Source organism: Ochlerotatus camptorhynchus, unplaced genomic scaffold (assembly GCF_037179485.1).
Source record: "Ochlerotatus camptorhynchus isolate MF236.1 unplaced genomic scaffold, CSIRO-AGI_Acam_v1.1 ptg000167l, whole genome shotgun sequence".
Taxonomy (NCBI): Eukaryota; Metazoa; Arthropoda; class Insecta; order Diptera; family Culicidae; genus Ochlerotatus; species Ochlerotatus camptorhynchus.
Window position 1 is genome coordinate 2,254,908 of NW_027040657.1, and position 14,853 is coordinate 2,269,760.

The following is a 14,853-nucleotide window of genomic DNA, read 5'->3' on the forward strand; positions in this document are numbered from 1 at the left end:
ACGGGTTGAACATGTTTTTACAACGCTCCAAACTTCTCAGGTGAGAGTGACTATTGTCGGCAGTCTCTTTTTCTTCGGCACCCTTTCCATTTGAACTGCGTGTTAACCAGCTGTTCTATTATCGGCAACTCGAAATCAGCCGTATTTTGTAGTATGTATATTTCATTTAAAGAAAAATATGGTATAACAGGAATTCACAGTCGTAAAAATGTAATCAGATTGAAGCTGAAAAGGTAAGGAATCGGCTTAATACATTCAGCGAAGAGTTTTGATGGGAAAATACAGTGAAATAAACGTTTCAATTTCGGTTGCCGAAAACAGTCAATGGGTGCCGAAGCCATAATTTACCCTATAAACGTTGTCGATCGATTTTTGTTGCTTTTCGCATTGTTGCTAAATTATTGCTGCATAACTTATGGTAATGTAGAGGCTTTAGACTCTGGCATCGATAACATTCAAAATAATACGTTTTGTTTGCTTTTAACTATAGCTCCAATTTTGACAATGTTGTGTTGAAAATTCAACCGTTGATGAACCTCAACAAACACCTATTCGTCGATGGACAGTTAACTCATTATTTCTAGATAGAGCTGGAATTAGGGCGTAACAGCTTTTGTAAACAATGACTTCTATCGTTGATTTCTAGGAACTCAAGGCACGCCCACGCAGACCAACATAACCATCGGATAGGGGAAGTATTTCCCTACCTGGTGAGGATGTTGTTTTGCGTGGGCGAGTCGAATTTCAAGAAATCATCGATAGAAGTCATTGTTTACAAAAGCTGTTAGGCCCTAATTCCAGCTCTATCTAGAATTTGTCCATTTCACCAGTGCGTGACAGCAATGATCTTCAAAACAAACGCAATTCGTCACCCCGGCTTGAAGCGTTAGTCATTGGGTGTGATGGTAAATGTTAAAAGCAGACACGTCCTGGTCGGTATGAATAATATCGTTGCAATGAAATGGTTAGTTGAAATTCCAACAGGGTATGGACGAATGACGAAACATAGCAACCGGGATGCGAAACTGTCGGTTGCTTCGATCGTTGGAAACAAATAGGTGGGGAATTTAGTTGGAAATGTATCTCTTACGTGTGAAAAAATCTTAAGACGAGTGGTTTGTTTTCTTTGTTCTAACTAAAAAAACATGATTTAACCCAACGAAATATTCGGCTTCAACGACCGATGCTTCGCAATCGTTTGCCACAACATCTGTTAAGGTGCTAATTTAAATATCAGCATACACACGTCAAAACAGATTGCTTTTGACTAGTCATCTATGTTTTTTTTTCAAGACAACATTTTTTACCAACTCATCTTAGGACTCATCGCAGGTGGCGTTCAGTGAACTGAAAAGTTTTCGGGTTTGTTTATCTCACCTTCTTATCATGTATTGAGATACCTGATAGTGGTGAGGACCACTAGGAATCAGTCTCAACCGTCTCAATGCTATTGAATAGTTAATTTATCAGCATTGGTTGAATGTCAGACCAAAGCTCGCAAAATTTGTTTGAAAATAAGAAGCTTTTTAGATGCAACAATTATAACATCATAAGGTTAGTGAACCTCCTGCATGACCCCATAAAATGCTCAGCACATGCAGCAACCTATGTTCCAGAGTCGCCCAACGGAAGGTCAAGGTAGTCTACATTCCAGTTTTGATCCCAGCTTATAGCGTTTACAACATAAACAGAAAGGGATCAAAACAAAACCGGAAAAAATGCAACGGTCAATGTTGGTTTTACCCGTACCGGCTCTTTACAGCGACAGGTTTCCAAGCATAAAAAAACATCGCGAAGCAATTCGAAAAACCGGATTACTGAGATAAACGGGAGAAGGCAGAGTGGGCTGGAAATAGTAACGGTCGTCGCTTTAAGCATTTTGAATGAATAACGCGTAATAAGAATTCCCTTTGGTTCATCTAATCTTATCCAATACAAATGCAGCCCGTTCGAAAAACCATACTGGATTATGATTCCGTTAGATAACACTGAATCAATCATATGACACTCGGGTCTTCCTCATTGCGAAGTTCATAAAATGTGCACAACCCATCCGTTTTGGCGCGTACGTTGTTTTTGAGTGAGCCCACTGGGGATAAACATGCAAAAATGTCTCAAAGTTCGACAACTCCAACAACAACTGGAAAAACTTGATCGAATTATATCATCTTACTGGAAAAACGTCAGGAATCGAATGAACTGGGAATTTTATGATTATGTATCAATCATCATGCTTCTGAGGCTTAACATTTCATGTTCACATTTTGGATCCTAGAAAATGTTTTGAGTTTTTCGAGATTCTAGCACTAAGCGAAATTTTCAAACTTTGCTACGGTGAATCGACTGGTAAGCCCAGCTATTCTAGTGTTTTTGGAGAGAGGATACTGAAAAGCAAAGCACACCTGATGAGAAGGGTGATTGCGAAAAAATGAACGGCAACTGGTCGGGTTTGAACCTACAAATTCCATTCAGAACACGGTCAAACTTCGTAAAAATGTTTAGTAGCCTGAATTTGAAGATAAATTCAAGTTCTAGTAACATCAGAAATGCATGTTTTTTTGTAGTCTTATTTGCTGTTTTGTTTTGATTCTGCATTCCGTTTCGCAATGTTCCATTTTGTTTTCCTTTATTCCATATGCTGACTGACGTTTGAGCAATTTTTAGTTTGCACGGCGTGCAGATTAGCGGGATTCAAATTGAAAAGTGTTCATATTAAAAGCATTTCAATTACCGGGGGTCCACGATATGTTAAATGTTCAAGGCTGTTGGATTTGGAAAAAAAAAATCAGGAATCTAGGAATAAAAGATTACTTATAGAGTTTTCAGAAAATTCAAAGCAGTTTGAACTTTAAGGAGAATTGCATGGGAATGGTAAATGAAAGCGAGGATTTCGAATAAGTTCTGAGTAGAAGCCCACGATAATTCAATAAGGATTGTCAGGAGACTTCCTAGTAAATTCTCAGAAGACTCCCAAAGAACTTCAGAGAAGAATTAAATCTTATTAAGTAGAGAGTTCTAGAGATACTAAACAAAGGATACAGATTATAAGCATATGTTTTAAAGTTAGGCCGATTGAGATAAATTAAATTCAATTGATATTTTGAAGAAACCTCAATTAGAATTCTGAGCACAATTCCCAACAATTCAAAGAGAAATGCGAGCAGAATTCTAAAAAAAATTTGGTTGTTTCACAAGTATTTCAAGATATTCTATGAAAGTTTTAACCTTTTTGATAGAGATATTCTGATGTATGTCTGGATTTTTTTAACTGTTTTAGAAGTCACCCACGTTTGCCATTGCTAAATGAAATATATTTTAAATCAAAAGGTTCTTCAATTTTCACAAGTATTTAAGAATATTTTGCGAAAATTTCAGCCTTTTTGATGAAGGTATTCCGATATATCTTGGTATGTTTTAAGATAGTTAGATAAATTGAACTAGGGTAAATTATGGCTTCGGCACCCATTGACTGTTTTCGGCAACCGAAATTGAAACGTTAATTTCGCAGTATTTTCCCATCAAAACTCTTCGCTGAATGTATTAAGCCGATTCCTTAACTTTTCAGCTTCAATCAGATTACATTTTTACGACTGTGCAATCCGTTTATGCCATATTTTTCTTTAAATTAAATATACACACTACAAAATACGGCTGATTTCGAGTTGCCGATAATAGAACAGCTGGTTAACACGCAAATCAAATGGAAAGGGTGCCGAAGAAAAAGAGACTGCCGGCAATAGTCACACTCACCTGAGAAGTTTGGAGCGTTGTAAAAACATGTTCAACCCGTTTTGATCAATTCTGTCGATTGGAATGGGTAGAACAGCAAGCAGCAGATAAATGTCAACAAACAAACCTCTCATGTATGTGTGTGACGCTGAGAAATCGCTAATAGAAGTTCGGACGCTGCTTAGACTGACGAGAATACGTAAATTCCCCTATATAATCAACTCTTAAAGAATTCATCCTCCTTTGCCATTGACGAATAAATTATTTTTTAAACCAAATTGGTCCCCAATTTTCACAAGTTGTTTCACAAGTATTCGAGGATATTCTGTGAAATTTTCAGCATTTTTTATGGAGGTATTCTATCAGTATGGTATACAAGAAGATCAAACGTTTCATTAAAGATCTACCATTTTGAAAATAATCCGCCATCTGGGAGCCGTCAATGTGCAAATAAACCGACATCTTCAAATTGAAATTGTCATTTCAGTAGTGAAATTATCAAAACTATACAACAATATTACACTTAAGATGATTGACTTTTTCACGATACCTTGAAATCAATATTTTGACATTCATCCGCCTTCTTGGATCCACTATTATTTTAATTACCCGTCATTTTGAAACCACCATTTTGAAATTCGTCCTCTATCTTGAAATTGTAATAGTCATATAAATATTGGAATAATTATAACTACACTATAATCACAGACAAACAGACATAACTCTCGCAAGTTGTTTATTGAACAAGCATTTAACGGACAATTTAAAACTATCGTAGTTGGTAGTACCGCTACCTGTGGCGCGCGTAGTCAATGCCCTTGCGTTTGACGTTTACACACTACCGCCATCTGTTCAGCGTACTACCCACCACAGTGTGCTCAACAGATGGCGGTAATGTTTTAGTGTGTTATGTCTGTTTGTCTGTGCTATAATATTGGAAGAACGACTTTTCTCTCAAATTAAACATTTTGAATGTCATCCAACATTTTGGAATTGAAATTTCCAATTTCATTAGTGGAGTTATTATAAGCATACAGCAGTAATATATTTAGAAAAATCGAACGTATTTTAAATCAACCATTTTGAAAATCATTCGCCGTCTTGGACCCAACATTGTGACAATAAACCAAAATCCAAGCATTGAAATGGCAGGACTTCCCCGACCTTCGGCAGGCCTTCCCTGAACTTCGGCAGGAGTTCCCTGAACTTCATCAGGGCTTCCCTGAATTCCAAGAATTGAAATGGCAGGACTTCCCTGAACCAAGCATGGGCAAATTCATTCACTCGCGTGAGCTCGACAGAATCAAAATAGCCATTTTCACCTACAAACAGATTGTCCAACGAGTGTAAATTCTTCCAACCAAGTGACTCTGAAGGTCGACTCAGCACTGACAGCAGTAGAAGGAACGAAAGATAAACTGAAAGGCAGCCAAACAATTTTCTCTACCGAATGTTAACGATTTAAATAGCCGAGTCAGATAGTGTTTGGCTCAGTTGATTTAAATCAGTTGAATTGTTGTTTATTAATTTATTTGCCAAGGCTTAATCGAATTAACTTTACAGAGCCGAGAATTCTTGTTAACTATACAATACATCTTAAAACTAAAGTCAAAATATACAACACAACAAATACTTTATCTTCCGCTATCCAATAAACCTCCTCCATCAGAACGAGAGTCGCTTTAAGTAGTTTCATTGTATAGCAGTATCGCCAACGAGGGGCAGACCGCTTCGATTGCAGCAATGGACGCAAAACGTGATCAACACTCACACACTCATCACGAAACGGATGCTTTCCAAAGTCGACGACGCATCGACCGAACAATGAAGAACAATGTAGGATTGGGCGATCTTCAGAGAAAGATCGATCTTGATGGATATTTGGCTCTAGAATCGATCCACTGATTAAATCAGTACCAAAGAATCGATCTTTGGTAGATCGATCTTATGGTTTTTATTTTAGTTGACCTTTCTGACGTTTATAACTCGCGCACTTGCGTAATCCCATTTTAAAGTGCTTAGTTTGCTATCCTCATTTTCGCTCTAGCCAAAAATGTTGGTTTGTTATTGTTATTCTCACTTTTGCGCTAGACGCTTGTTTACGTTGGTACCCCAAGAAATTCTATTCTTTATAATATTCAATTTAATGTTGTCGTGACGGTAAAGAGCAATGAGCACAGGTGGAGGTAGCGAAAACCTTCAAATGTTGCTGTATTCGTAAATATCGGAAACGCAAATAGTGACGCCATTGTAGGGAGCGATGCTGATGTTGACGTTATGTTCGTTAAATTTACCACGCAGTCTGGGGTGAGAGTAAATCGTTTTTTCGATGTACATACAATTACAAAATTTACAACTATTGTTTTTGAAGATCGAAAAGATCGAAAGAAGAGATCGATGAAATAGATGGATCTTCCAAAGATCGATCCAAGATCGCCGAATCCTAGAACAATAAGGAGGACCACACAATGATTGCTGCCGAGTAAACAGACGATCGCATGACACACATCGTCACAGCCGTTTTACGGTATTTGCGTGACACTTATGTTAATGTGTTACAGTATAACAGTTTTCTCCATATTAATAGCAATTTAAATGTCTAGATAAACATTTCAAAAGGTCCTATCTGCATTGATCGATTCTCTTCATCGACTTTCTTTTTCTTCAATAACTCAGCTGCAAAAACTTTCCCTATTGTATTTGACGTTTTGGACGCTCGATAAGAACCTCCTTTATCAAACTATGTAGTAAAATTAGCGCGAAATCTGTTTGAATAGCAGTGGTTATGAAAAGAGAAAGTCGGTGAAGAGAATTGATCAAAGCAGATAGGACCATTTGAAATGTTCATCGAGATGTGTCAATTTATGTTTAAAGCTAGAAAACAAAAAGTGATTCTTTCTGCAAAATTCTCATTCAGCTCACTCAGTAGAATGCAATCGAAAGAGGCTCAGCATGGAAAAAATAATAAATGAAGAATCGTTCATGTTACACTCAGTTGTCTGTTTTGCTCAATTCTGCGTTCATCGAATAAAATAGAAGCAATGCGAATACGAACAAAATCAGTGCGGCTCGCACAAGCTGCTGTTCGTTTATGATGTTGTATGCATGTGAGTGAGTAGCTAATGTAAAATGAAACGATTTTCCCACGCTTGCCCTGAACTTCGGCAAGACTTCCCTGAACTTCGGCAGGACTTCTCTGAACTTCGGAAGGACTTTCCTGACCTTTGGTGGGACTTCCCTGAACTTCAGTAGGACTTCCCTGTCCTTCGGTAGGCCTTCTCTAAACTTCGGAAGGACTTTCCTGAGCTACGACAAGACTTCCCTAAACTTCAGTAGGACTTCCCTGTCCTTCAACAGGCCTTTCCTGAACGTGGAATCTTGGAATTGAAGTTTGTCATTTCAGTAGTAGAATTATTATAATTATACATTAATATTGTTTTTACGAATACATATAGTCAAAATTTCAATACTACCCATTTTGCTAATTTGTAATGCTTGTTAGTTTTCGTGCATTTTGAATTTGGGTGTGGTTCGAACGGGTGCGGAGTCTGTATCAACGTAAAAGCATTAACTTTCAACTTAATGGAACTATGCCGGCCCTTAACTTAGAGTTCTTTGAGCACTTCCACAGTTGTTAGTTGAGAGCTGTCTAAGGCTGTACCAATTTTTGCATTATTATAAATTGTGTGGCAAGTACAACCGCACACTATGCTAAGGGTGGTTGAGACATATTTCAACTCGAAAAATTCTTAGACCAGATTGGGAATCGAACCCGGCTACCTCCAGCATGGTCTTGCTTTATAGGCACGCCTTTACTGAGCTAAGGGAGGCCGTGTTTTAATTGTCGACAATTTTTTGGAAGAAGTCATTGCTTACGTTTGCGAAATTGACCCTTATGAAAGAACAGAACTTGTCGCAAACCAGGTGTGGAAACCTCTTCGTGACTCATGGACGAACTTACAGGAAGAATTCTCAAGAGAATTTCCATGTATTCGGAAGAGGATTCCAAGAGAACTCTAGAATATTTTCTTAAAGAATTACGAACAGAATTCCAAGGCAACTCTGAATAATATTCCTTTGGCTCTGCGAAAATAAGTTCAGGTCGGTTCTTTAAAAAAATCTTAGGGAGCTATAAGTAAAGGGTGTCCACGATGAAATTGCCACACTATGAAATTGCTCTAACTTTTTAACCGTTGGGTAGAATTTAATGAAAATTTGGGTGGATTTAGTTCATAGTGCATTATTTACATCCTGCAAGTTTTAAAGTCCTGTGATCAAAACTCGCGGAAATGGAGTCGAAAGAACAGCTCGTGCGTGATAAAATCTTGCGCATTCATCACGAGAACAAGGATTTCTCGCATCGTTCCATCGCTAAAACGTTAGGAATCGCGAATTCCACGGTGTCGCGAGTGATTAAGCGGTTCGAGGAACGGTTGACCACCGATCGGAGGCCCAGAAGTGAAGGAAAAAGTATTCCGTACAACACCAAAAATCACAACCGCGTAGTTGGGGCCTTCAACCGAAATCCGAACGCCTCCGTTAGGGATGTGGCTAAGAAGCTGCACCTAAGCCGAAGTTTTGTCCAGAAGGCCAAAACTAAGGCTGGGCTTCGAACGTTCAAGGTACAAAAGGCCCCTAATCGCGACGAGAAGCAGAACAAGTCCGCCAAAACCCGTGCCAGGAAGTTGTACCTCAACATGCTGACGAAAGTTGAATGCTGCATCATGGCCGACGAAACATATGTGAAGGCCGACTTCAAACAGATCCCCGGCAACCTGTTTTTCACGGCCAAGGATAAGTTCAGCGTTCCGGAGCATGTCCGCACTCAGAAGATGTCCAAATTTGCGAAGAAATTCCTGGTTTGGCAAGCCATCTGCACGTGCGGGAAGCGGAGTGCACCTTTCGTGACCCAGGATACGATGAACGGACAGGTGTACATAAAAGAGTGCCTCCAGAAGCGGCTGCTTCCTCTCCTGAAGGCCCACAACGTCCCAACAATCTTCTGGCCGGATTTGGCCTCATGCCACTACTCCAAGGACGTGCTGAAGTGGTATGCGGACAATAAGGTCAATTTCGTGCCGAAAATGTTCAACCCTCCCAACACTCCGGAGCTCCGCCCCATCGAGAAGTACAGGGCGATTATGAAGCAGCACCTTCTTAAACGACCTAAGGTAGTGAAGACAGTCGAGGAACTGAAGAAAGTATGGGTTTACATGCAAAAAACGGTTGATTCACAGGTTGTGCAGAATCTTATGGCCGGGGTTAAGGCCAATGTGCGGGCATTTGCGTATGGACTGTAAATAAAATACGAGTAAAATGGTAAAATGAAGTTTAATAGTTATTTCTCAATCCCTGAAAATTTGATGGCAATCGGATGAAAACTCGAATTTTGCGAATCAATTTTGTGTGTGGTAATTTCATCGTGGACACCCTTTAGAAAAAAATAACGATTCTGAAGAGCATTTTACGGCGATTGTAAGGAGAAATTTTTGAGGAGCATTTCAAAGGAACTCTGAAAAGAATTCAAAAATAAATTGGACCGAAATATCAAATAAATAGTAATGATAATTTCAAGAAAATTCTAACAACAATTCCAATAGAATTCTAACAAGAAACCTAAGATAATATTTATGGAAATTCTAGGGGAATCTGATCTTGAAGATAGGTCCACATAAATTCTTAGAAGAATAACAATGTTTCTTTTTTTTTCCTTTATTTGTTTTTCTGTCGATCTTTTTTTTCCCTGCTGAGCACCAATGCTACCGACGCCAGAGAGGCAGTGGGAGCTGGACCCTACCTATCAACCCATCAAGTCATGGACCGTGGACAAACGGCTTTACTTTCCTTTACTGATCAGAGATGTTATGCCTTCGAAAACCCCAACGGCCCCGACTGGGATTGAACCCCGGCCCTTTGAAGTGAGAAGCAGTCACGCTTACCACTACACCACCAGCACCGCTTGGTTACAATGTTTGACAGCACTTTAATCAATATGAGGTTCCTTAAGGGAGGCTGTGAAAAATTCCTATGAAATATTATCATTAGCAGTAGAATTCCAAAGAAGTTCAGACCCAGAGTTTGTTTGGATGGGCATCCAAGTATTTAAAAAAAACTACCTGGGACAGCCCTATGGGGTTGTACGCAATGGTGACGTAGGACTACGTGGTCTTGAATATTAAATTTTATTTGTTAACTGCAGCAGGAGCTTGTGTTTTGTGGAATAGGAATTTGAGCGGGGTTCTCTCTGTTTATACTCTTTAGTATGACGCGCTTGGCGCCACAGCGACTCACGAAGAGCTACTAATACCGATCAATTGCGGTGCGACCAGCTTTTCGTTGTGTGCTGGAGAACACCACCACTCACCAAGCGATTAATGAATAAACACCGTTTGGTGAGACCGAATGGGATTCAACTTTGAAATCTGTGTTAGGGAAACCGCTTTTTGCAGGAAATCGGTAATAATTTTAATTATCATAGCAAAAGTTGCACATTCGTCTAATTTTCAATGAGATGCGTAGAAATATTTCTAATCGATTGGTGATAAAATTATTGAAATTGGTCCAGGGGCAGCTGAGTTATTAACGTTCAAAATCTTTCATAAATTTGTTACATGTTCCATTTTTGGTTTTCACAAAGTGTATAGATATCACAGATGTAGTCCTGCGTCAAAAAAACAAGTTTTTGAAAGCTTGAAATTTTAGAAGTTGTGATACTTTAGAAAAATGTCGTTTGTGTCTTCTCAAAAACTTGGAAATTCCGAAATGAAGATATATCTGGTTTTTCTATGCAGCAATCGAACCGAATCGGAAAAAAAACTCAACCTTCTCAGATTTGCATGAAACTTCGCATTATTCTTTTAAATAAGCAATCATTCAGATTTTTCCAAAATAAACGGCCATTTTGGATCTTGCCATTTGTTTTTCAAAATGGCTTCTTTTACATTCTGCAATATATTGAAGCATGATCGAATTGACGATTGAGACGAAGTTGTAGTCTTTTTGGTAAAAATATAAACGGTGTATTTTTTAGTTGATTTGAGTAAAAATTCCAAAAAAGCAATAAAAAATCAAATATCTCAAAAATCATATCTTCAATTTTAATAAATTTTGTTTAGAAAAAATCCAATGCAAAATGAAAACTTTTGAAATATTTCAAACCATGGACACCTAAAAATTTACAAAAACCGTAGAACATCAATTTTTGATTATATTTTCAAACTATTTGTTTTTTTTTGTTTATTAATTTATTTGATCAGTCTCAACCGAATTAACCATACAGAGCCGAGGATTCTTGTTCACTATACAATACATCTTGAAACTTTAAACAATAAACATTTTATCTTCGGCTATCCAATATGTCTCCTCCACCAAAACGGGAGCCACTTCTAGTGGTTTCATTGTATGGCAGATTTGCCAACGGGGGTCAGAGCGCTTCCATTGCAGCAATGGACGCAAAACGTGGTCAGCAGTCACACATTCATCATGAAACGGTTGCTTTCCAAAGTCGACGACGCCTCGACTGAAAGAACTGCTGATGAAGAACAATGAGGAACACCTTAAAATCAGACGATCACGTGATACACATCGAGGGTGGCCTGCTTCTGTCGACAGCAGAGTGAACACTGAAAACTTCTTGTTAGCAAGCTTTTTTATGTTAAAAATTACAATTACACAAATAGGGGGCGACCCCGGCGTAGTGGTTAACATCCATACCTCTCACGCCAAATTCACGAGTTCAAATCTCACCCCCGGATAAGTCACGAATGACCCAAGAGTGTTAAAGCGACTATAATAATAAAAAAAAAATTACAAAATATGAATACTTGTTTATAAAAAAAAACAATTATGCAAATTTCCATGTGAATTCTAGAAGCACGAGTATAAAAAAATATGTTTGAGCTATTTGGCCGGAACTACTCAAAACAAGAACTTTTTGTCATCTTTCAATTTTTTTTTGTTTTTTTTTTTTTTTTTATTAAAACGTTTTGTCGAAATATCTTTGCTTAGAAAACGATCGTTGACACATTTTTAATCATTTTATGTGAAAAATTACGCAAACAATTGTAGTACCAGAACGTTAAAATATAAAAAAGTACTTGTTCTACGATTTTTTCAGTTTTCAAGTGTTCATGGTTTGGAACATTCCAAAAGTTTGCATATTTTAAACTTTTTTGTTAAAAAAAAAAACAAAATTAAACTAGCCAACTGACAGAAAATCGCAATAATAAAGAAAAAAAAAATAAAATTGAAAAAATACAAAAAAATCAGACAAGAAAATTTTGAGATATTTGGTTTTATTTTAATTTTCATAATTTAAAAAAATAATTTTCTCGTAAATATTTAGTTTGTTTGTTTGTTTGTTTGTTTTTTTTTTTTTTTTTTTTTTTTTTTTTCAAGGAGACCATATTTTTCTCTACAACTATTTCGCAGATGTCATTTCGATGGGAAAAAATCAAACACCAAATTTTGAATATTTCATAAGATCCTCAATTTCCGAATTATAGCAAAAAACGTGAGTCATTGGCCATTGCAAACAATTACGCAAAGTTTCATACAAATCAGAGAAGGCCAACTCAAAAATTATTATTTTTTTGCTATATCGTCTGGAATTGCTCTATGGCGTGAAGCTTTATTGAGAAAAAAAACCCATCTGTTTAGAAACCTTATGGACTTAATGGTTTTCCAATCCATTACTACACCGTGTACTGGACCCTTAATTAAGTAAGTAAGTAAGTAAGTAAGTAAGTAAGTAAGTAAGCAAGTAAGTAAGTAAGTAAGTAAGTAAGTAAGTAAGTAAGTAAGTAAGTAAGTAAGTAAGTAAGTAAGTAAGTAAGTAAGTAAGTAAGTAAGTAAGTAAGTAAGTAAGTAAGTAAGTAAGTAAGTAAGTAAGTAAGTAAGTAAGTAAGTAAGTAAGTAAGTAAGTAAGTAAGTAAGTAAGTAAGTAAGTAAGTAAGTAAGTAAGTAAGTAAGTAAGTAAGTTAGTAAGTAAGTAAGTAAGTAAGTAAGTAAGTAAGTAAGTAAGTAAGTAAGTAAGTAAGTAAGTAAGTAAGTAAGTAAGTAAGTAAGTAAGTTACTACGCCGCTGGCTTGAAGACATGAAATAGACCGGAGACGAGCCAGCCAACGGCTGAAAGTCTCCTTAATAAAGATATAAAAAAAAAAACATGAAATAGACATTATTTTTGGCACCGTGGATGGGCATTACAATCGTTTTCAGCTCTTCATTATTGTTATCCTTCACTCAATTTTATTGTTTTTTTTTTAAGTTTTTTTCATGCGTATTTTTTTAAATGTGTCATCGAATGAGTACAGTAATTTCAATACCTCCATATTTTCCTTTGATTTTTTTTCAAGTTTGACTAAATTGTTGTTGCAACTTGCAATTTTAAATCAAACGATCAAAACTACAGATGAACAAAAATCCCATGTAAACAAATTCAGTGTATAGGTTTCAATATGGCAGTACTCTGGTACCATATTGGGTGTAATACAATAATATTTTTATTTTATTCCCATGATATTTATTTAAAACAAAAATCCACCAGCATAATCATACCCTACACACCATCGGATATAAACTTATAATATGCTAACCTTCATTAAAATTAATAGCGCAATTGAATTCGATTTGCTTACCCCCAACAGTACAAGTCAAACCCAGAAATCGAATAACCTCTTCCTAAGCCTTCGAACGCACAACATTCGCCAAGTGCATGCCGCCAGCAGTAAACAGCTAGAAGTGCATAGGATTTGATTACTACAGTCAGCTAAGTTATGCAGCTAAGTCCGAAGAGCATGAGGGCAGAAAAAAAAGAGCTACAACTAATCACAGTATGATGAAACATAGTCAAGTCGTCATACTACTGTTTTACATTTACTTACACTTTTCTTCTAGCTGCTACAAACAAACACACGTGTCACCACTGTTGTCGTCATGAATCGCACTTAGCACACTGCACAAGTATGTAACTGCGAAGGCACCACTCCACTGGTTCTGCAGTTTGTACGACTCTCGGTTCAATTCAGTTACCCGACAGACAGAGAAAATCGATACTCGGTAACACTGAAAGCCACACTTTCCCGGAAGAAATGGCTTTCACAATTCTACTGTGTTACACCTCACCAATATCACCCTAATTAACTCGCAAAAAGCGAATAGGCAGACGACTCTATTGCAGCAGACTTTGCTCGAAGAAGGTTTTTTCGCACGGGTTCACAGTAGGGGGGTCAACCGTTTCAATTGATTCACTTAACCAATTTCGAGTTTGGCTGTGAATTCTTCGATGCTTTTTGTCGATGACACAGTGGTATTCAATATTTGTCTGTCACTTTTATCGCTGAAACCGTACACTTCCGTACTGTGAAAACACTCGAATGGATTATTCACTGCGAAATCTGTGGCTTTAAACAATGATAAGTCATAAAACGTAGAATGCAATGAGTGTTCTAGATGCGCGAAACTAAATTAAAAGCACCACTTGCACCTTGCACTATACAAATTTTCAAATGTACAAAATTAAAACAAACCTTAGAACCGTAAATCTGCTGTAGAATGATTCTCAAATCTCAAGCCACACATCAAACTAAATAACACATCCACCGTTACAAACACGCTATCAACAAGTGTAGTGGATTGCCAATGTATACACTCTTAATACGATCGAAAACAAACCTCAACACTTTACTCGCTAATATGTATCATCAATTACAGAACAAAGTGAATTAAAGGCACGGAATCCATATCACGAAAGCGAAAATAAACAACAGCAAAATCATACACAACAATCGCAAAAACGATTAGGACAATTCGCGTCCAACAGCGACCGCGTCAAAAATACAACTGAGAGAATAAAATAATGCTACACCACCGACCGGACGAAGATCGACGAGCCGCAACAAGTCGCTGCTGTTGGAGGAAGCTAACCCGAGCGCAGCGAACTAATTTCATCGAAAAGTGGTTTACGCTGCGAACGGTGGATGCCTGCTGATAGGGTCGGGTCGGGGTGGTGTTGCCGCGTGAGTAGTGGAAGAGAGTCTCTGTTCTATGTTCTATGTTTATCACGTTCTAAGGAAACCACGCGGTTGCTAGACCGGTTGTCATGCACATTTTTAATCGACCGACCGA

The 14,853-nt window shown here is 37.6% G+C and overlaps 1 protein-coding gene across 6 annotated transcripts in view; it reads right to left on the bottom strand.

The window, feature by feature from the left end:
- Positions 1 to 14,555, bottom strand: part of LOC135701541 (ATP-binding cassette sub-family G member 1) — a 111,964-nt gene extending 97,409 nt beyond the window's left edge. The window contains exons 1-2 of one of the 6 annotated variants that reach the window (XM_065222367.1): positions 14,256 to 14,555; positions 13,611 to 14,086 (exon numbers count right to left, since the gene is read on the bottom strand). The gene's annotated coding sequence lies outside the window, so the exon portion shown is untranslated. The other 5 variants (XM_065222366.1, XM_065222365.1, XM_065222368.1 and 2 more) reach the window with 5 other exon arrangements.
- Positions 14,556 to 14,853: the final 298 nt, after the last annotated feature.